This window comes from Lissotriton helveticus, chromosome 6 (assembly GCF_964261635.1).
Source record: "Lissotriton helveticus chromosome 6, aLisHel1.1, whole genome shotgun sequence".
Classification (NCBI taxonomy): Eukaryota; Metazoa; Chordata; class Amphibia; order Caudata; family Salamandridae; genus Lissotriton; species Lissotriton helveticus.
In genome coordinates, this window is record NC_136067.1 from 230,823,110 (window position 1) to 230,845,368 (window position 22,259).

Sequence of the window (22,259 nt, forward strand, 5' to 3'; positions counted from 1 at the left end):
TGGAGTCAAGCTATCCAGGCTGATGAAGGCTGATAGCCAGAAACCGGTCCTTGGATGCTTGATTCCGGTCCAGGAAAGACATGGCTTGGCAGTTCGGGCTGGACTGTTCCCATGAGGCACAGGGTCAAGGCTGATTTGCATATGGCCATGCCTGACCTGGGGTGGTGTGGAGTGCAAAAAAACAATGGATTTAGGACCAGATCTCTGTACTGGGGTGAATGTATGACATTGTTCTGCATTCTGTCCATCAATTGTTGTTTTTGCATTTGTCACCCCGAGTGGGATGGGAATGCTCAGACGTGAGTCCCATGCTCTCCACACCACTGGAGTTAAGCTATCCAGGCTGATGAAGGCTGATAGCCAGAAACCGGTCCTTGGATGCTTGATTCCGGTCCAGGAAAGACATGGCTTGGCAGTTCGGGCTGGGCTGTTCCCATGAGGCCCAGGGTCAAGGCTGATTTGCATATGGCCATGTCTGACCTGGGGTGGTGTGGAGTGCAAAAAAACAATGGATTTAGGCCCAGATCTCTGTACTGGGGTGAATGTATGACATTGTTCTGCATTCTGTCCATCAATTGTTGTTTTTGCATTTGTCACCGCGAGTGGGATGGGTATGCTCAAACGTGAGTCCCATGCTCTCCATATCACTGGAGTCAAGCTGTCCAGGCTGATGAAGGCTGATAGCCAGAAACCGGTCCTTGGATGCTTGATTCCGGTCCAGGAAAGACATGGCTTGGCAGTTCGGGCTGGACTGTTCCCATGAGGCACAGGATCAAGGCTGATTTGCATATGGCCATGTCTGACCTGGGGTGGTGTGGAGTGCAAAAAAATGATGGATTTAGGCCCAGATCTCTGTACTGGGGTGAATGTATGACATTGTTCTGCATTCTGTCCATCAATTGTTGTTTTTGCATTTGTCACCCCGAGTGGGATGGGAATGCTCAGACGTGAGTCCCATGCTCTCCACACCACTGGAGTCAAGCTATCCAGGCTGATGAAGGCTGATAGCCAGAAACCGGTCCTTGGATGCTTGATTCCGGTCCAGGAAAGTCATGGCTTGGCAGTTCGGGCTGGACTGTTCCCATGAGGCACAGGGTCAAGGCTGATTTGCATATGGCCATGTCTGACCTGGGGTGGTGTGGAGTGCACAAAAATGATGGATTTAGGCCCAAATCTCTGTACTGGGGTGAATGTATGACATTGTTCTGCATTCTGTCCATCAATTGTTGTTTTTGCATTTGTCACCCCGAGTGGGATGGGTATGCTCAGACGTGAGTCCCATGCTCTCCACACCACTGGAGTCAAGCTATCCAGGCTGATGAAGGCTGATAGCCAGAAACCGGTCTTGGATGCTTGATTCCGGTCCAGGAAAGACATGGCTTGGCAGTTCGGGCTGGACTGTTCCCATGAGGCACAGGGTCAAGGCTGATTTGCATATGGCCATGTCTGACCTGGGGTGATGTGGAGTGCAAAAAAACGATGGATTTAGGCCCAGATCTCTGTACTGGGGTGAATGTATGACATTGTTCTGCATTCTGTCCATCAATTGTTGTTTTTGCATTTGTCACCCCGAGTGGGATGGGTATGCTCAGACGTGAGTCCCATGCTCTCCATACCACTGGAGTCAAGCTATCCAGGCTGATGAAGGCTGATAGCCAGAAACCGGTCCTTGGATGCTTGATTCCGGTCCAGGAAAGACATGGCTTGGCAGTTCGGGCTGGACTGTTCCCATGAGACACAGGGTCAAGGCTGATTTGCATATGGCCATGTCTGACCTGGGGTGGTGTGGAGTGCACAAAAACGATGGATTTAGGCCCAGATCTCTGTACTGGGGTGAATGTATGACATTGTTCTGCATTTTGTCCATCAATTGTTGTTTTTGCATTTGTCACCCCGAGTGGGATGGGTATGCTCAGACGTGAGTCTCATGCTCTCCACACCACTGGAGTCAAGCTATCCAGGCTGATGAAGACTGATAGCCAGAAACCGGTCCTTGGATGCTTGATTCCGGTCCAGGAAAGACATGGCTTGGCAGTTCGGGCTGGACTGTTCCCATGAGGCACAGGGTCAAGGCTGATTTGCATATGGCCATGTCTGACCTGGGGTGGTGTGGAGTGCAAAAAAACAATGGATTTAGGCCCAGATCTCTGTACTGGGGTGAATGTATGACATTGTTCTGCATTCTGTCCATCAATTGTTGTTTTTGCATTTTTCACCCTTGAGTGGGATGGGTATGCTCAGACGTGAGTCCCATGCTCTCCACACCACTGGAGTCAAGCTATCCAGGCTGATGAAGGCTGATAGCCAGAAACTGGTCCTTGGATGCTTGAATCCGGTCCAGGAAAGATATGGCTTGGCAGTTCGGGCTGGACTGTTCCCATGAGGCACAGGGTCAAGGCTGATTTGCATATGGCCATGTCTGACCTGGGGTGGTGTGGAGTGCAAAAAAACGATGGATTTAGGCCCAGATCTCTGTACTGGGGTGAATGTATGACATTGTTCTGCATTCTGTCCATCAATTGTTGTTTTTGCATTTGTCACCCCGAGTGGGATGGGTATGCTCAGACGTGAGTCCCATGCTCTCCATACCACTGGAGTCAAGCTATCCAGGCTGATGAAGGCTGATAGCCAGAAACCGGTCCTTGGATGCTTGATTCCGGTCCAGGAAAGACATGGCTTGGCAATTCGGGCTGGACTGTTCCCATGAGGCACAGGGTCAAGGCTGATTTGCATATGGCCATGTCTGACCTGGGGTGGTGTGGAGTGCAAAAAAACGATGGATTTAGGCCCAGATCTCTGTACTGGGGTGAATGTATGACATTGTTCTGCATTCTGTCCATCAATTGTTTTTGCATTTGTCACCCCGAGTGGGATGGGTATGCTCAGACGTGAGTCCCATGCTCTCCACACCACTGGAGTCAAGCTATACAGGCTGATGAAGGCTGATAGCCAGAAACCGGTCCTTGGATGCTTGATTCCGTTCCAGGAAAGACATGGCTTGGCAGTTCGGGCTGGACTGTTCCCATGAGGCACAGGATCAAGGCTGATTTGCATATGGCCATGTCTGACCTGGGGTGGTGTGGAGTGCAAAAAAACGATGGATTTAGGCCCAGATCTCTGTACTGGGGTGAATGTATGACATTGTTCTGCATTCTGTCCATCAATTGTTGTTTTTGCATTTGTCACCCCGAGTGGGAAGGGTATGCTCAGACGTGAGTCCCATGCTCTCCACACCACTGGAGTTAAGCTATCCAGGCTGATGAAGGCTGATAGCCAGAAACCGGTCCTTGGATGCTTGATTCCGGTCCAGGAAAGACATGGCTTGGCAGTTCGGGTTGGACTGTTCCCATGAGGCACAGGATCAAGGCTGATTTGCATATGGCCATGTTTGACCTGGGGTGGTGTGGAGTGCAAAAAACGATGGATTTAGGCCCGGATCTCTGTACTGGGGTGAATGTATGACATTGTTCTGCATTCTGTCCATCAATTGTTGTTTTTGCATTTGTCACCCCGAGTGGGATGGGTATGCTCAGACGTGAGTCCCATGCTCTCCACACCACTGGAGTCAAGCTATACAGGCTGATGAAGGCTGATAGCCAGAAACCGGTCCTTGGATGCTTGATTCCGGTCCAGGAAAGACATGGCTTGGCAGTTCGGGCTGGGCTGTTCCCATGAGGCCCAGGGTCAAGGCTGATTTGCATATGGCCATGTCTGACCTGGGGTGGTGTGGAGTGCAAAAAAAACAATGGATTTAGGCCCAGATCTCTGTACTGGGGTGAATGTATGACATTGTTCTGCATTCTGTCCATCAATTGTTGTTTTTGCATTTGTCACCCCGAGTGGGATGGGTATGGTCAAACGTGAGTCCCACGCTCTCCATACCACTGGAGTCAAGCTGTCCAGGCTGATGAAGGCTGATAGCCAGAAACCGGTCCTTGGATGCTTGATTCCGGTCCAGGAAAGACATGGCTTGGTAGTTCGGGCTGGACTGTTCCCATGAGGCACAGGGTCAAGGCTGATTTGCATATGGCCATGTCTGACCTGGGGTGGTGTGGAGTGCAAAAAAACGATGGATTTAGGCCCAGATCTCTGTACTGGGGTGAATGTATGACATTGTTCTGCATTCTGTCCATCAATTGTTATTTTTGCATTTGTCACCCCGAGTGGGATGGGTATGCTCAGACGTGAGTCCCATGCTCTCCACACCCCTGGAGTCAAGCTATCCAGGCTGATGAAGGCTGATAGCCAGAAACCGGTCCTTGGATGCTTGATTCCGGTCCAGGAAAGACATGGCTTGGCAGTTCAGGCTGGACTGTTCCCACGAGGCACAGGGTCAAGGCTGATTTGCATATGGCCATGTTTGACCTGGGGTGGTGTGGAGTGCAAAAAACGATGGATTTAGGCCCAGATCTCTGTACTGGGGTGAATGTATGACATTGTTCTGCATTCTGTCCATCAATTGTTGTTTTTGCATTTGTCACCTCGAGTGGGATGGGTATGCTCAGACGTGAGTCCCATGCTCTCCACACCACTGGAGTCAAGCTATCCAGGCTGATGAAGGCTGATAGCCAGAAACCGGTCCTTGGATGCTTGATTCCGGTCCAGGAAAGACATGGCTTGGCAGTTCGGGCTGGACTGTTCCCATGAGGCACAGGGTCAAGGCTGATTTGCATATGGCCATGCCTGACCTGGGGTGGTGTGGAGTGCAAAAAAACAATGGATTTAGGACCAGATCTCTGTACTGGGGTGAATGTATGACATTGTTCTGCATTCTGTCCATCAATTGTTGTTTTTGCATTTGTCACCCCGAGTGGGATGGGAATGCTCAGACGTGAGTCCCATGCTCTCCACACCACTGGAGTTAAGCTATCCAGGCTGATGAAGGCTGATAGCCAGAAACCGGTCCTTGGATGCTTGATTCCGGTCCAGGAAAGACATGGCTTGGCAGTTCGGGCTGGGCTGTTCCCATGAGGCCCAGGGTCAAGGCTGATTTGCATATGGCCATGTCTGACCTGGGGTGGTGTGGAGTGCAAAAAAACAATGGATTTAGGCCCAGATCTCTGTACTGGGGTGAATGTATGACATTGTTCTGCATTCTGTCCATCAATTGTTGTTTTTGCATTTGTCACCCCGAGTGGGATGGGTATGCTCAAACGTGAGTCCCATGCTCTCCATATCACTGGAGTCAAGCTGTCCAGGCTGATGAAGGCTGATAGCCAGAAACCGGTCCTTGGATGCTTGATTCCGGTCCAGGAAAGACATGGCTTGGCAGTTCGGGCTGGACTGTTCCCATGAGGCACAGGATCAAGGCTGATTTGCATATGGCCATGTCTGACCTGGGGTGGTGTGGAGTGCAAAAAAATGATGGATTTAGGCCCAGATCTCTGTACTGGGGTGAATGTATGACATTGTTCTGCATTCTGTCCATCAATTGTTGTTTTTGCATTTGTCACCCCGAGTGGGATGGGAATGCTCAGACGTGAGTCCCATGCTCTCCACACCACTGGAGTCAAGCTATCCAGGCTGATGAAGGCTGATAGCCAGAAACCAGTCCTTGGATGCTTGATTCCGGTCCAGGAAAGTCATGGCTTGGCAGTTCGGGCTGGACTGTTCCCATGAGGCACAGGGTCAAGGCTGATTTGCATATGGCCATGTCTGACCTGGGGTGGTGTGGAGTGCACAAAAATGATGGATTTAGGCCAAAATCTCTGTACTGGGGTGAATGTATGACATTGTTCTGCATTCTGTCCATCAATTGTTGTTTTTGCATTTGTCACCCCGAGTGGGATGGGTATGCTCAGACGTGAGTCCCATGCTCTCCACACCACTGGAGTCAAGCTATCCAGGCTGATGAAGGCTGATAGCCAGAAACCGGTCTTGGATGCTTGATTCCGGTCCAGGAAAAACATGGCTTGGCGGTTCGGGCTGGACTGTTCCCATGAGGCACAGGGTCAAGGCTGATTTGCATATGGCCATGTCTGACCTGGGGTGATGTGGAGTGCAAAAAAACGATGGATTTAGGCCCAGATCTCTGTACTGGGGTGAATGTATGACATTGTTCTGCATTCTGTCCATCAATTGTTGTTTTTGCATTTGTCACCCCGAGTGGGATGGGTATGCTCAGACGTGAGTCCCATGCTCTCCATACCACTGGAGTCAAGCTATCCAGGCTGATGAAGGCTGATAGCCAGAAACCGGTCCTTGGATGCTTGATTCCGGTCCAGGAAAGACATGGCTTGGCAGTTCGGGCTGGACTGTTCCCATGAGACACAGGGTCAAGGCTGATTTGCATATGGCCATGTCTGACCTGGGGTGGTGTGGAGTGCACAAAAACGATGGATTTAGGCCCAGATCTCTGTACTGGGGTGAATGTATGACATTGTTCTGCATTCTGTCCATCAATTGTTGTTTTTGCATTTGTCACCCCGAGTGGGATGGGTATGCTCAGACGTGAGTCCCATGCTCTCCACACCACTGGAGTCAAGCTATCCAGGCTGATGAAGGCTGATAGCCAGAAACCGGTCCTTGGATGCTTGATTCCGGTCCAGGAAAGACATGGCTTGGCAGTTCGGGCTGGACTGTTCCCATGAGGCACAGGGTCAAGGCTAATTTGCATATGGCCATGTCTGACCTGGGGTGGTGTGGAGTGCAAAAAAACAATGGATTTAGGCCCAGATCTCTGTACTGGGGTGAATGTATGACATTGTTCTGCATTCTATCCATCAATTGTTGTTTTTGCATTTGTCACCCCGAGTGGGATGGGTTTGCTCAGACGTGAGTCCCATGCTCTCCACACCACTGGAGTCAAGCTATCCAGGCTGATGAAGGCTGATAGCCAGAAACCGGTCCTTGGATGCTTGATTCCGGTCCAGGAAAGACATGGCTTGGCAGTTCGGGATGGACTGTTCCCATGAGGCACAGGGTCAAGGCTGATTTGCATATGGCCATGTCTGACCTGGGGTGGTGTGGAGTGCAAAAAAACGATGGATTTAGGCCCAGATCTCTGTACTGGGGTGAATGTATGACATTGTTCTGCATTCTTTCCATCAATTGTTGTTTTTGCATTTGTCACCCCGAGTGGGATGGGTATGCTCAGACTTGAGTCCCATGCTCTCCACACCACTGGAGTCAAGCTATCCAGGCTGATGAAGGCTGATAGCCAGAAACTGGTCCTTGGATGCTTGATTCCGGTCCAGGAAAGACATGGCTTGGCAGTTTGGGCTGGACTGTTCCCATGAGGCACAGGGTCAAGGCTGATTTGCATATGGCCATGTTTGACCTGGGGTGGTGTGGAGTGCAAAAAACGATGGATTTAGGCCCAGATCTCTGTACTGGGGTGAATGTATGACATTGTTCTGCATTCTGTCCATCAATTGTTGTTTTTGCATTTGTCACCTCGAGTGGGATGGGTATGCTCAGACGTGAGTCCCATGCTCTCCACACCACTGGAGTCAAGCTATCCAGGCTGATGAAGGCTGATAGCCAGAAACCGGTCCTTGGATGCTTGATTCCGGTCCAGGAAAGACATGGCTTGGCAGTTCGGGCTGGACTGTTCCCATGAGGCACAGGGTCAAGGCTGATTTGCATATGGCCATGCCTGACCTGAGGTGGTGTGGAGTGCAAAAAAACAATGGATTTAGGACCAGATCTCTGTACTGGGGTGAATGTATGACATTGTTCTGCATTCTGTCCATCAATTGTTGTTTTTGCATTTGTCACCCCGAGTGGGATGGGAATGCTCAGACGTGAGTCCCATGCTCTCCACACCACTGGAGTTAAGCTATCCAGGCTGATGAAGGCTGATAGCCAGAAACCGGTCCTTGGATGCTTGATTCCGGTCCAGGAAAGACATGGCTTGGCAGTTCGGGCTGGGCTGTTCCCATGAGGCCCAGGGTCAAGGCTGATTTGCATATGGCCATGTCTGACCTGGGGTGGTGTGGAGTGCAAAAAAACAATGGATTTAGGCCCAGATCTCTGTACTGGGGTGAATGTATGACATTGTTCTGCATTCTGTCCATCAATTGTTGTTTTTGCATTTGTCACCCCGAGTGGGATGGGTATGCTCAAACGTGAGTCCCATGCTCTCCATATCACTGGAGTCAAGCTGTCCAGGCTGATGAAGGCTGATAGCCAGAAACCGGTCCTTGGATGCTTGATTCCGGTCCAGGAAAGACATGGCTTGGCAGTTCGGGCTGGACTGTTCCCATGAGGCACAGGATCAAGGCTGATTTGCATATGGCCATGTCTGACCTGGGGTGGTGTGGAGTGCAAAAAAACGATGGATTTAGGCCCAGATCTCTGTACTGGGGTGAATGTATGACATTGTTCTGCATTCTGTCCATCAATTGTTGTTTTTGCATTTGTCACCCCGAGTGGGATGGGAATGCTCAGACGTGAGTCCCATGCTCTCCACACCACTGGAGTCAAGCTATCCAGGCTGATGAAGGCTGATAGCCAGAAACCGGTCCTTGGATGCTTGATTCCGGTCCAGGAAAGTCATGGCTTGGCAGTTCGGGCTGGACTGTTCCCATGAGGCACAGGGTCAAGGCTGATTTGCATATGGCCATGTCTGACCTGGGGTGGTGTGGAGTGCACAAAAATGATGGATTTAGGCCCAAATCTCTGTACTGGGGTGAATGTATGACATTGTTCTGCATTCTGTCCATCAATTGTTGTTTTTGCATTTGTCACCCCGAGTGGGATGGGTATGCTCAGACGTGAGTCCCATGCTCTCCACACCACTGGAGTCAAGCTATCCAGGCTGATGAAGGCTGATAGCCAGAAACCGGTCTTGGATGCTTGATTCCGGTCCAGGAAAAACATGGCTTGGCAGTTCGGGCTGGACTGTTCCCATGAGGCACAGGGTCAAGGCTGATTTGCATATGGCCATGTCTGACCTGGGGTGATGTGGAGTGCAAAAAAACGATGGATTTAGGCCCAGATCTCTGTACTGGGGTGAATGTATGACATTGTTCTGCATTCTGTCCATCAATTGTTGTTTTTGCATTTGTCACCCCGAGTGGGATGGGTATGCTCAGACGTGAGTCCCATGCTCTCCATACCACTGTAGTCAAGCTATCCAGGCTGATGAAGGCTGATAGCCAGAAACCGGTCCTTGGATGCTTGATTCCGGTCCAGGAAAGACATGGCTTGGCAGTTCGGGCTGGACTGTTCCCATGAGACACAGGGTCAAGGCTGATTTGCATATGGCCATGTCTGACCTGGGGTGGTGTGGAGTGCACAAAAACGATGGATTTAGGCCCAGATCTCTGTACTGGGGTGAATGTATGACATTGTTCTGCATTCTGTCCATCAATTGTTGTTTTTGCATTTGTCACCCCGAGTGGGATGGGTATGCTCAGACGTGAGTCCCATGCTCTCCACACCACTGGAGTCAAGCTATCCAGGCTGATGAAGGCTGATAGCCAGAAACCGGTCCTTGGATGCTTGATTCCGGTCCAGGAAAGACATGGCGTGGCAGTTCGGGCTGGACTGTTCCCATGAGGCACAGGGTCAAGGCTAATTTGCATATGGCCATGTCTGACCTGGGGTGGTGTGGAGTGCAAAAAAACAATGGATTTAGGCCCAGATCTCTGTACTGGGGTGAATGTATGACATTGTTCTGCATTCTATCCATCAATTGTTGTTTTTGCATTTGTCACCCCGAGTGGGATGGGTTTGCTCAGACGTGAGTCCCATGCTCTCCACACCACTGGAGTCAAGCTATCCAGGCTGATGAAGGCTGATAGCCAGAAACCGGTCCTTGGATGCTTGATTCCGGTCCAGGAAAGACATGGCTTGGCAGTTCGGGATGGACTGTTCCCATGAGGCACAGGGTCAAGGCTGATTTGCATATGGCCATGTCTGACCTGGGGTGGTGTGGAGTGCAAAAAAACGATGGATTTAGGCCCAGATCTCTGTACTGGGGTGAATGTATGACATTGTTCTGCATTCTTTCCATCAATTGTTGTTTTTGCATTTGTCACCCCGAGTGGGATGGGTATGCTCAGACGTGAGTCCCATGCTCTCCACACCACTGGAGTCAAGCTATCCAGGCTGATGAAGGCTGATAGCCAGAAACTGGTCCTTGGATGCTTGAATCCGGTCCAGGAAAGACATGGCTTGGCAGTTCGGGCTGGACTGTTCCCATGAGGCACAGGGTCAAGGCTGATTTGCATATGGCCATGTCTGACCTGGGGTGGTGTGGAGTGCAAAAAAACGTTGGATTTAGGCCCAGATCTCTGTACTGGGGTGAATGTATGACATTGTTCTGCATTCTGTCCATCAATTGTTGTTTTTGCATTTGTCACCCCGAGTGGGATGGGTATGCTCAGACGTGAGTCCCATGCTCTCCATACCACTGGAGTACAGCTATCCAGGCTGATGAAGGCTGATAGCCAGAAACCGGTCCTTGGATGCTTGATTCCGGTCCAGGAAAGACATGGCTTGGCAGTTCGGGCTGGACTGTTCCCATGAGGCACAGGGTCAAGGCTGATTTGCATATGGCCATGTCTGACCTGGGGTGGTGTGGAGTGCAAAAAAACGATGGATTTAGGCCCAGATCTCTGTACTGGGGTGAATGTATGACATTGTTCTGCATTCTGTCCATCAATTGTTGTTTTTGCATTTGTCACCCCGAGTGGGAAGGGTATGCTCAGACGTGAGTCCCATGCTCTCCACACCACTGGAGTTAAGCTATCCAGGCTGATGAAGGCAGATAGCCAGAAACCGGTCCTTGGATGCTTGATTCCGGTCCAGGAAAGACATGGCTTGGCAGTTCGGGCTGGACTGTTCCCATGAGGCACAGGGTCAAGGCTGATTTGCATATGGCCATGTTTGACCTGGGGTGGTGTGGAGTGCAAAAAATGATGGATTTAGGCCCGGATCTCTGTACTGGGGTGAATGTATGACATTGTTCTGCATTCTGTCCATCAATTGTTGTTTTTGCATTTGTCACCCCGAGTGGGATGGGTATGCTCAGACGTGAGTCCCATGCTCTCCACACCACTGGAGTCAAGCTATCCAGGCTGATGAAGGCTGATAGCCAGAAACCGGTCCTTGGATGCTTGATTCCGGTCCAGGAAAGACATGGCTTGGCAATTCAGGCTGGACTGTTCCCATGAGGCACAGGGTCAAGGCTGATTTGCATATGGCCATGTCTGACCTGGGGTGGTGTGGAGTGCAAAAAAATGATGGATTTAGGCCCAGATCTCTGTACTGGGGTGAATGTATGACATTGTTCTGCATTCTGTCCATCAATTGTTGTTTTTGCATTTGTCACCCCGAGTGGGATGGGTATGCTCAGACGTGAGTCCCATGCGAGCCACACCACTGGAGTCAAGCTATACAGGCTGATGAAGGCTGATAGCCAGAAACCGGTCCTTGGATGCTTGATTCCGGTCCAGGAAAGACATGGCTTGGCAGTTCGGGCTGGACTGTTCCCATGAGGCACAGGGTCAAGGCTGATTTGCATATGGCCATGTCTGACCTGGGGTGGTGTGGAGTGCAAAAAAACGATGGATTTAGGCCCAGATCTCTGTACTGGGGTGAATGTATGACATTGTTCTGCATTCTGTCCATCAATTGTTGTTTTTGCATTTGTCACCCCGAGTGGGAAGGGTATGCTCAGACGTGAGTCCCATGCTCTCCACACCACTGGAGTTAAGCTATCCAGGCTGATGAAGGCTAATAGCCAGAAACCGGTCCTTGGATGCTTGATTCCGGTCCAGGAAAGACATGGCTTGGCAGTTCGGGCTGGACTGTTCCCATGAGGCACAGGGTCAAGGCTGATTTGCATATGGCCATGTTTGACCTGGGGTGGTGTGGAGTGCAAAAAATGATGGATTTAGGCCCGGATCTCTGTACTGGGATGAATGTATGACATTGTTCTGCATTCTGTCCATCAATTGTTGTTTTTGCATTTGTCACCTCGAGTGGGATGGGTATGCTCAGACGTGAGTCCCATGCTCTCCACACCACTGGAGTCAAGCTATCCAGGCTGATGAAGGCTGATAGCCAGAAACCGGTCCTTGGATGCTTGATTCCGGTCCAGGAAAGACATGGCTTGGCAGTTCGGGCTGGGCTGTTCCCATGAGGCACAGGGTCAAGGCTGATTTGCATATGGCCATATCTAACCTGGGGTGGTGTGGAGTGCAAAAAAACAATGGATTTAGGCCCAGATCTCTGTACTGGGGTGAATGTATGACATTGTTCTGCATTATGTCCATCAATTGTTGTTTTTGCATTTGTCACCCCGAGTGGGATGAGTATGCTCAGACGTGAGTCCCATGCTCTCCATACCACTGGAGTCAAGCTGTCCAGGCTGATGAAGGCTGATAGCCAGAAACCGGTCCTTGCATGCTTGATTCCGGTCCTGGAAAGACATGGCTTGGCAGTTCGGGCTGGACTGTTCCCATGAGGCACAGGGTCAAGGCTGATTTGCATATGGCCATGTCTGACCTGGGGTGGTGTGGAGTGCAAAAAAACGATGGATTTAGGCCCAGATCTCTGTACTGGGGTGAATGTATGACATTGTTCGGCATTCTGTCCATCAATTGTTGTTTTTGCATTTGTCACCCCGAGTGGGATGGGTATGCTCAGACGTGAGTCCCATGCTCTCCACACCCCTGGAGTCAAGCTATCCAGGCTGATGATGGCTCATAGCCGGAAACCGGTCCTTGGATGCTTGATTCCGGTCCAGGAAAGACATGGCTTGGCAGTTCGGGCTGGACTGTTCCCATGAGGCACAGGGTCAAGGTTGATTTGCATATGGCCATGTCTGACCTGGGGTGGTGTGGAGTGCAAAAAACTGATGGATTTAGGCCCAGATCTCTGTACTGGGGTGAATGTATGACATTGTTCTGCATTCTGTCCATCAGTTGTTGTTTTTGCATTTGTCACCGAGAGTGGGATGGGTATGCTCAGACGTGAGTCCCATGCTTTCCACACCACTGGAGTCAAGCTATCCAGGCTGATGAAGGCTGATAGCCAGAAACCGGTCCTTGGATGCTTGATTCCGGTCCAGGAAAGACATGGCTTGGCAGTTCGGGCTGGACTGTTCCCATGAGGCACTGGGTCAAGGCTGATTTGCATATGGCCATGCCTGACCTGGGGTGGTGTGGAGTGCAAAAAAACAATGGATTTAGGCCCAGATCTCTGTACTGGGGTGAATGTATGACATTGTTCTGCATTCTGTCCATCAATTGTTGTTTTTGCATTTGTCACCCCGAGTGGGATGGGAATGCTCAGACGTGAGTCCCATGCTCTCCACACCACTGGAGTCAAGCTATCCAGGCTGATGAAGGCTGATAGCCAGAAACCGGTCCTTGGATGCTTGATTCCGGTCCAGGAAAGTCATGGCTTGGCAGTTCGGGCTGGACTGTTCCCATGAGGCACAGGGTCAAGGCTGATTTGCATATGGCCATGTCTGACCTGGGGTGGTGTGGAGTGCAAAAAAACGATGGATTTAGGCCCAGATCTCTGAACTGGGGTGAATGTATGACATTGTTCTGCATTCTGTCCATCAATTGTTGTTTTTGCATTTGTCACCCCGAGTGGGATGGGAATGCTCAGACGTGAGTCCCATGCTCTCCACACCACTGGAGTCAAGCTATCCAGGCTGATGAAGGCTGATAGCCAGAAACCGGTCCTTGGATGCTTGATTCCGGTCCAGGAAAGTCATGGCTTGGCAGTTCGGGCTGGACTGTTCCCATGAGGCACAGGGTCAAGGCTGATTTGCATATGGCCATGTCTGACCTGGGGTGGTGTGGAGTGCACAAAAATGATGGATTTAGGCCCAAATCTCTGTACTGGGGTGAATGTATGACATTGTTCTGCATTCTGTCCATCAATTGTTGTTTTTGCATTTGTCACCCCGAGTGGGATGGGTATGCTCAGACGTGAGTCCCATGCTCTCCACACCACTGGAGTCAAGCTATCCAGGCTGATGAAGGCTGATAGCCAGAAACCGGTCTTGGATGCTTGATTCCGGTCCAGGAAAAACATGGCTTGGCAGTTCGGGCTGGACTGTTCCCATGAGGCACAGGGTCAAGGCTGATTTGCATATGGCCATGTCTGACCTGGGGTGATGTGGAGTGCAAAAAAACGATGGATTTAGGCCCAGATCTCTGTACTGGGGTGAATGTATGACATTGTTCTGCATTCTGTCCATCAATTGTTGTTTTTGCATTTGTCACCCCGAGTGGGATGGGTATGCTCAGACGTGAGTCCCATGCTCTCCATACCACTGTAGTCAAGCTATCCAGGCTGATGAAGGCTGATAGCCAGAAACCGGTCCTTGGATGCTTGATTCCGGTCCAGGAAAGACATGGCTTGGCAGTTCGGGCTGGACTGTTCCCATGAGACACAGGGTCAAGGCTGATTTGCATATGGCCATGTCTGACCTGGGGTGGTGTGGAGTGCACAAAAACGATGGATTTAGGCCCAGATCTCTGTACTGGGGTGAATGTATGACATTGTTCTGCATTCTGTCCATCAATTGTTGTTTTTGCATTTGTCACCCCGAGTGGGATGGGTATGCTCAGACGTGAGTCCCATGCTCTCCACACCACTGGAGTCAAGCTATCCAGGCTGATGAAGGCTGATAGCCAGAAACCGGTCCTTGGATGCTTGATTCCGGTCCAGGAAAGACATGGCTTGGCAGTTCGGGCTGGACTGTTCCCATGAGGCACAGGGTCAAGGCTAATTTGCATATGGCCATGTCTGACCTGGGGTGGTGTGGAGTGCAAAAAAACAATGGATTTAGGCCCAGATCTCTGTACTGGGGTGAATGTATGACATTGTTCTGCATTCTATCCATCAATTGTTGTTTTTGCATTTGTCACCCCGAGTGGGATGGGTTTGCTCAGACGTGAGTCCCATGCTCTCCACACCACTGGAGTCAAGCTATCCAGGCTGATGAAGGCTGATAGCCAGAAACCGGTCCTTGGATGCTTGATTCCGGTCCAGGAAAGACATGGCTTGGCAGTTCGGGATGGACTGTTCCCATGAGGCACAGGGTCAAGGCTGATTTGCATATGGCCATGTCTGACCTGGGGTGGTGTGGAGTGCAAAAAAACGATGGATTTAGGCCCAGATCTCTGTACTGGGGTGAATGTATGACATTGTTCTGCATTCTTTCCATCAATTGTTGTTTTTGCATTTGTCACCCCGAGTGGGATGGGTATGCTCAGACGTGAGTCCCATGCTCTCCACACCACTGGAGTCAAGCTATCCAGGCTGATGAAGGCTGATAGCCAGAAACTGGTCCTTGGATGCTTGAATCCGGTCCAGGAAAGACATGGCTTGGCAGTTCGGGCTGGACTGTTCCCATGAGGCACAGGGTCAAGGCTGATTTGCATATGGCCATGTCTGACCTGGGGTGGTGTGGAGTGCAAAAAAACGTTGGATTTAGGCCCAGATCTCTGTACTGGGGTGAATGTATGACATTGTTCTGCATTCTGTCCATCAATTGTTGTTTTTGCATTTGTCACCCCGAGTGGGATGGGTATGCTCAGACGTGAGTCCCATGCTCTCCATACCACTGGAGTACAGCTATCCAGGCTGATGAAGGCTGATAGCCAGAAACCGGTCCTTGGATGCTTGATTCCGGTCCAGGAAAGACATGGCTTGGCAGTTCGGGCTGGACTGTTCCCATGAGGCACAGGGTCAAGGCTGATTTGCATATGGCCATGTCTGACCTGGGGTGGTGTGGAGTGCAAAAAAACGATGGATTTAGGCCCAGATCTCTGTACTGGGGTGAATGTATGACATTGTTCTGCATTCTGTCCATCAATTGTTGTTTTTGCATTTGTCACCCCGAGTGGGAAGGGTATGCTCAGACGTGAGTCCCATGCTCTCCACACCACTGGAGTTAAGCTATCCAGGCTGATGAAGGCAGATAGCCAGAAACCGGTCCTTGGATGCTTGATTCCGGTCCAGGAAAGACATGGCTTGGCAGTTCGGGCTGGACTGTTCCCATGAGGCACAGGGTCAAGGCTGATTTGCATATGGCCATGTTTGACCTGGGGTGGTGTGGAGTGCAAAAAATGATGGATTTAGGCCCGGATCTCTGTACTGGGGTGAATGTATGACATTGTTCTGCATTCTGTCCATCAATTGTTGTTTTTGCATTTGTCACCCCGAGTGGGATGGGTATGCTCAGACGTGAGTCCCATGCTCTCCACACCACTGGAGTCAAGCTATCCAGGCTGATGAAGGCTGATAGCCAGAAACCGGTCCTTGGATGCTTGATTCCGGTCCAGGAAAGACATGGCTTGGCAATTCAGGCTGGACTGTTCCCATGAGGCACAGGGTCAAGGCTGATTTGCATATGGCCATGTCTGACCTGGGGTGGTGTGGAGTGCAAAAAAATGATGGATTTAGGCCCAGATCTCTGTACTGGGGTGAATGTATGACATTGTTCTGCATTCTGTCCATCAATTGTTGTTTTTGCATTTGTCACCCCGAGTGGGATGGGTATGCTCAGACGTGAGTCCCATGCGCGCCACACCACTGGAGTCAAGCTATACAGGCTGATGAAGGCTGATAGCCAGAAACCGGTCCTTGGATGCTTGATTCCGGTCCAGGAAAGACATGGCTTGGCAGTTCGGGCTGGACTGTTCCCATGAGGCACAGGGTCAAGGCTGATTTGCATATGGCCATGTCTGACCTGGGGTGGTGTGGAGTGCAAAAAAACGATGGATTTAGGCCCAGATCTCTGTACTGGGGTGAATGTATGACATTGTTCTGCATTCTGTCCATCAATTGTTGTTTTTGCATTTGTCACCCCGAGTGGGAAGGGTATGCTCAGACGTGAGTCCCATGCTCTCCACACCACTGGAGTTAAGCTATCCAGGCTGATGAAGGCTAATAGCCAGAAACCGGTCCTTGGATGCTTGATTCCGGTCCAGGAAAGACATGGCTTGGCAGTTCGGGCTGGACTGTTCCCATGAGGCACAGGGTCAAGGCTGATTTGCATATGGCCATGTTTGACCTGGGGTGGTGTGGAGTGCAAAAAATGATGGATTTAGGCCCGGATCTCTGTACTGGGATGAATGTATGACATTGTTCTGCATTCTGTCCATCAATTGCTGTTTTTGCATTTGTCACCTCGAGTGGGATGGGTATGCTCAGACGTGAGTCCCATGCTCTCCACACCACTGGAGTCAAGCTATCCAGGCTGATGAAGGCTGATAGCCAGAAACCGGTCCTTGGATGCTTGATTCCGGTCCAGGAAAGACATGGCTTGGCAGTTCGGGCTGGGCTGTTCCCATGAGGCACAGGGTCAAGGCTGATTTGCATATGGCCATATCTAACCTGGGGTGGTGTGGAGTGCAAAAAAACAATGGATTTAGGCCCAGATCTCTGTACTGGGGTGAATGTATGACATTGTTCTGCATTATGTCCATCAATTGTTGTTTTTGCATTTGTCACCCCGAGTGGGATGAGTATGCTCAGACGTGAGTCCCATGCTCTCCATACCACTGGAGTCAAGCTGTCCAGGCTGATGAAGGCTGATAGCCAGAAACCGGTCCTTGCATGCTTGATTCCGGTCCTGGAAAGACATGGCTTGGCAGTTCGGGCTGGACTGTTCCCATGAGGCACAGGGTCAAGGCTGATTTGCATATGGCCATGTCTGACCTGGGGTGGTGTGGAGTGCAAAAAAACGATGGATTTAGGCCCAGATCTCTGTACTGGGGTGAATGTATGACATTGTTCGGCATTCTGTCCATCAATTGTTGTTTTTGCATTTGTCACCCCGAGTGGGATGGGTATGCTCAGACGTGAGTCCCATGCTCTCCACACCCCTGGAGTCAAGCTATCCAGGCTGATGATGGCTCATAGCCGGAAACCGGTCCTTGGATGCTTGATTCCGGTCCAGGAAAGACATGGCTTGGCAGTTCGGGCTGGACTGTTCCCATGAGGCACAGGGTCAAGGTTGATTTGCATATGGCCATGTCTGACCTGGGGTGGTGTGGAGTGCAAAAAACTGATGGATTTAGGCCCAGATCTCTGTACTGGGGTGAATGTATGACATTGTTCTGCATTCTGTCCATCAGTTGTTGTTTTTGCATTTGTCACCGAGAGTGGGATGGGTATGCTCAGACGTGAGTCCCATGCTTTCCACACCACTGGAGTCAAGCTATCCAGGCTGATGAAGGCTGATAGCCAGAAACCGGTCCTTGGATGCTTGATTCCGGTCCAGGAAAGACATGGCTTGGCAGTTCGGGCTGGACTGTTCCCATGAGGCACTGGGTCAAGGCTGATTTGCATATGGCCATGCCTGACCTGGGGTGGTGTGGAGTGCAAAAAAACAATGGATTTAGGCCCAGATCTCTGTACTGGGGTGAATGTATGACATTGTTCTGCATTCTGTCCATCAATTGTTGTTTTTGCATTTGTCACCCCGAGTGGGATGGGAATGCTCAGACGTGAGTCCCATGCTCTCCACACCACTGGAGTCAAGCTATCCAGGCTGATGAAGGCTGATAGCCAGAAACCGGTCCTTGGATGCTTGATTCCGGTCCAGGAAAGTCATGGCTTGGCAGTTCGGGCTGGACTGTTCCCATGAGGCACAGGGTCAAGGCTGATTTGCATATGGCCATGTCTGACCTGGGGTGGTGTGGCGTGCACAAAAATGATGGATTTAGGCCCAAATCTCTGTACTGGGGTGAATGTATGACATTGTTCTGCATTCTGTCCATCAATTGTTGTTTTTGCATTTGTCACCCCGAGTGGGATGGGTATGCTCAGATGTGAGTCCCATGCTCTCCACACCACTGGAGTCAAGCTATCCAGGCTGATGAAGGCTGATAGCCAGAAACCGGTCCTTGGATGCTTGATTACGGTCCAGGAAAGACATGGCTTGGCAGTTCGGGCTGGACTGTTCCCATGAGGCACAGGGTCAAGGCTGATTTGCATATGGCCATGTCTGACCTGGGGTGATGTGGAGTGCAAAAAAACGATGGATTTAGGCCCAGATCTCTGTACTGGGGTGAATGTATGACATTGTTCTGCAGTCTGTCCATCAATTGTTGTTTTTGCATTTGTCACCCCGAGTGGGATGGGTATGCTCAGACGTGAGTCCAATGCTCTCCATACCACTGGAGTCAAGCTATCCAGGCTAATGAAGGCTGATAGCCAGAAACCGGTCCTTGGATGCTTGATTCCGGTCCAGGAAAGACATGGCTTGGCAGTTCGGGCTGGACTGTTCCCATGAGACACAGGGTCAAGGCTGATTTGCATATGGCCATGTCTGACCTGGGGTGGTGTGGAGTGCAAAAAAACGATGGATTTAGGCCCAGATCTCTGTACTGGGGTGAATGTATGACATTGTTCTGCATTCTGTCCATCAATTGTTGTTTTTGCATTTGTCACCCCGAGTGGGATGGGTATGCTCAGACGTGAGTCCCATGCTCTCCACACCACTGGAGTCAAGCTATCCAGGCTGATGAAGGCTGATAGCCAGAAACCAGTCCTTGGATGCTTGATTCCGGTCCAGGAAAGACATGGCTTGGCAGTTCGGGCTGGACTGTTCCCATGAGGCACAGGGTCAAGGCTGATTTGCATATGGCCATGTCTGACCTGGGGTGGTGTGGAGTGCAAAAAAACAATGGATTTAGGCCCAGATCTCTGTACTGGGGTGAATGTATGACATTGTTCTGCATTCTGTCCATCAATTGTTGTTTTTGCATTTGTCACCCCGAGTGGGATGGTTTTGCTCAGACGTGAGTCCCATGCTCTCCATACCACTGGAGTCAAGCTGTCCAGGCTGATGAAGGCTGATAGCCAGAAACCGGTCCTTGCATGCTTGATTCCGGTCCTGGAAAGACATGGCTTGGCAGTTCGGGCTGGACTGTTCCCATGAGGCACAGGGTCAAGGCTGATTTGCATATGGCCATGTCTGACCTGGGGTGGTGTGGAGTGCAAAAAAACGATGGATTTAGGCCCAGATCTCTGTACTGGGGTGAATGTATGACATTGTTCGGCATTCTGTCCATCAATTGTTGTTTTTGCATTTGTCACCCCGAGTGGGATGGGTATGCTCAGACGTGAGTCCCATGCTCTCCACACCCCTGGAGTCAAGCTATCCAGGCTGATGATGGCTCATAGCCGGAAACCGGTCCTTGGATGCTTGATTCCGGTCCAGGAAAGACATGGCTTGGCAGTTCGGGCTGGACTGTTCCCATGAGGCACAGGGTCAAGGTTGATTTGCATATGGCCATGTCTGACCTGGGGTGGTGTGGAGTGCAAAAAACTGATGGATTTAGGCCCAGATCTCTGTACTGGGGTGAATGTATGACATTGTTCTGCATTCTGTCCATCAGTTGTTGTTTTTGCATTTGTCACCGAGAGTGGGATGGGTATGCTCAGACGTGAGTCCCATGCTTTCCACACCACTGGAGTCAAGCTATCCAGGCTGATGAAGGCTGATAGCCAGAAACCGGTCCTTGGATGCTTGATTCCGGTCCAGGAAAGACATGGCTTGGCAGTTCGGGCTGGACTGTTCCCATGAGGCACTGGGTCAAGGCTGATTTGCATATGGCCATGCCTGACCTGGGGTGGTGTGGAGTGCAAAAAAACAATGGATTTAGGCCCAGATCTCTGTACTGGGGTGAATGTATGACATTGTTCTGCATTCTGTCCATCAATTGTTGTTTTTGCATTTGTCACCCCGAGTGGGATGGGAATGCTCAGACGTGAGTCCCATGCTCTCCACACCACTGGAGTCAAGCTATCCAGGCTGATGAAGGCTGATAGCCAGAAACCGGTCCTTGGATGCTTGATTCCGGTCCAGGAAAGTCATGGCTTGGCAGTTCGGGCTGGACTGTTCCCATGAGGCACAGGGTCAAGGCTGATTTGCATATGGCCATGTCTGACCTGGGGTGGTGTGGAGTGCAAAAAAACGATGGATTTAGGCCCAGATCTCTGAACTGGGGTGAATGTATGACATTGTTCTGCATTCTGTCCATCAATTGTTGTTTTTGCATTTGTCACCCCGAGTGGGATGGGAATGCTCAGACGTGAGTCCCATGCTCTCCACACCACTGGAGTCAAGCTATCCAGGCTGATGAAGGCTGATAGCCAGAAACCGGTCCTTGGATGCTTGATTCCGGTCCAGGAAAGTCATGGCTTGGCAGTTCGGGCTGGACTGTTCCCATGAGGCACAGGGTCAAGGCTGATTTGCATATGGCCATGTCTGACCTGGGGTGGTGTGGAGTGCACAAAAATGATGGATTTAGGCCCAAATCTCTGTACTGGGGTGAATGTATGACATTGTTCTGCATTCTGTCCATCAATTGTTGTTTTTGCATTTGTCACCCCGAGTGGGATGGGTATGCTCAGACGTGAGTCCCATGCTCTCCACACCACTGGAGTCAAGCTATCCAGGCTGATGAAGGCTGATAGCCAGAAACCGGTCTTGGATGCTTGATTCCGGTCCAGGAAAAACATGGCTTGGCAGTTCGGGCTGGACTGTTCCCATGAGACACAGGGTCAAGGCTGATTTGCATATGGCCATGTCTGACCTGGGGTGGTGTGGAGTGCAAAAAAACGATGGATTTAGGCCCAGATCTCTGTACTGGGGTGAATGTATGACATTGTTCTGCATTCTGTCCATCAATTGTTGTTTTTGCATTTGTCACCCCGAGTGGGATGGGTATGCTCAGACGTGAGTCCCATGCTCTCCACACCACTGGAGTCAAGCTATCCAGGCTGATGAAGGCTGATAGCCAGAAACCAGTCCTTGGATGCTTGATTCCGGTCCAGGAAAGACATGGCTTGGCAGTTCGGGCTGGACTGTTCCCATGAGGCACAGGGTCAAGGCTGATTTGCATATGGCCATGTCTGACCTGGGGTGGTGTGGAGTGCAAAAAAACAATGGATTTAGGCCCAGATCTCTGTACTGGGGTGAATGTATGACATTGTTCTGCATTCTGTCCATCAATTGTTGTTTTTGCATTTGTCACCCCGAGTGGGATGGTTTTGCTCAGACGTGAGTCCCATGCTCTCCATACCACTGGAGTCAAGCTGTCCAGGCTGATGAAGGCTGATAGCCAGAAACCGGTCCTTGCATGCTTGATTCCGGTCCTGGAAAGACATGGCTTGGCAGTTCGGGCTGGACTGTTCCCATGAGGCACAGGGTCAAGGCTGATTTGCATATGGCCATGTCTGACCTGGGGTGGTGTGGAGTGCAAAAAAACGATGGATTTAGGCCCAGATCTCTGTACTGGGGTGAATGTATGACATTGTTCGGCATT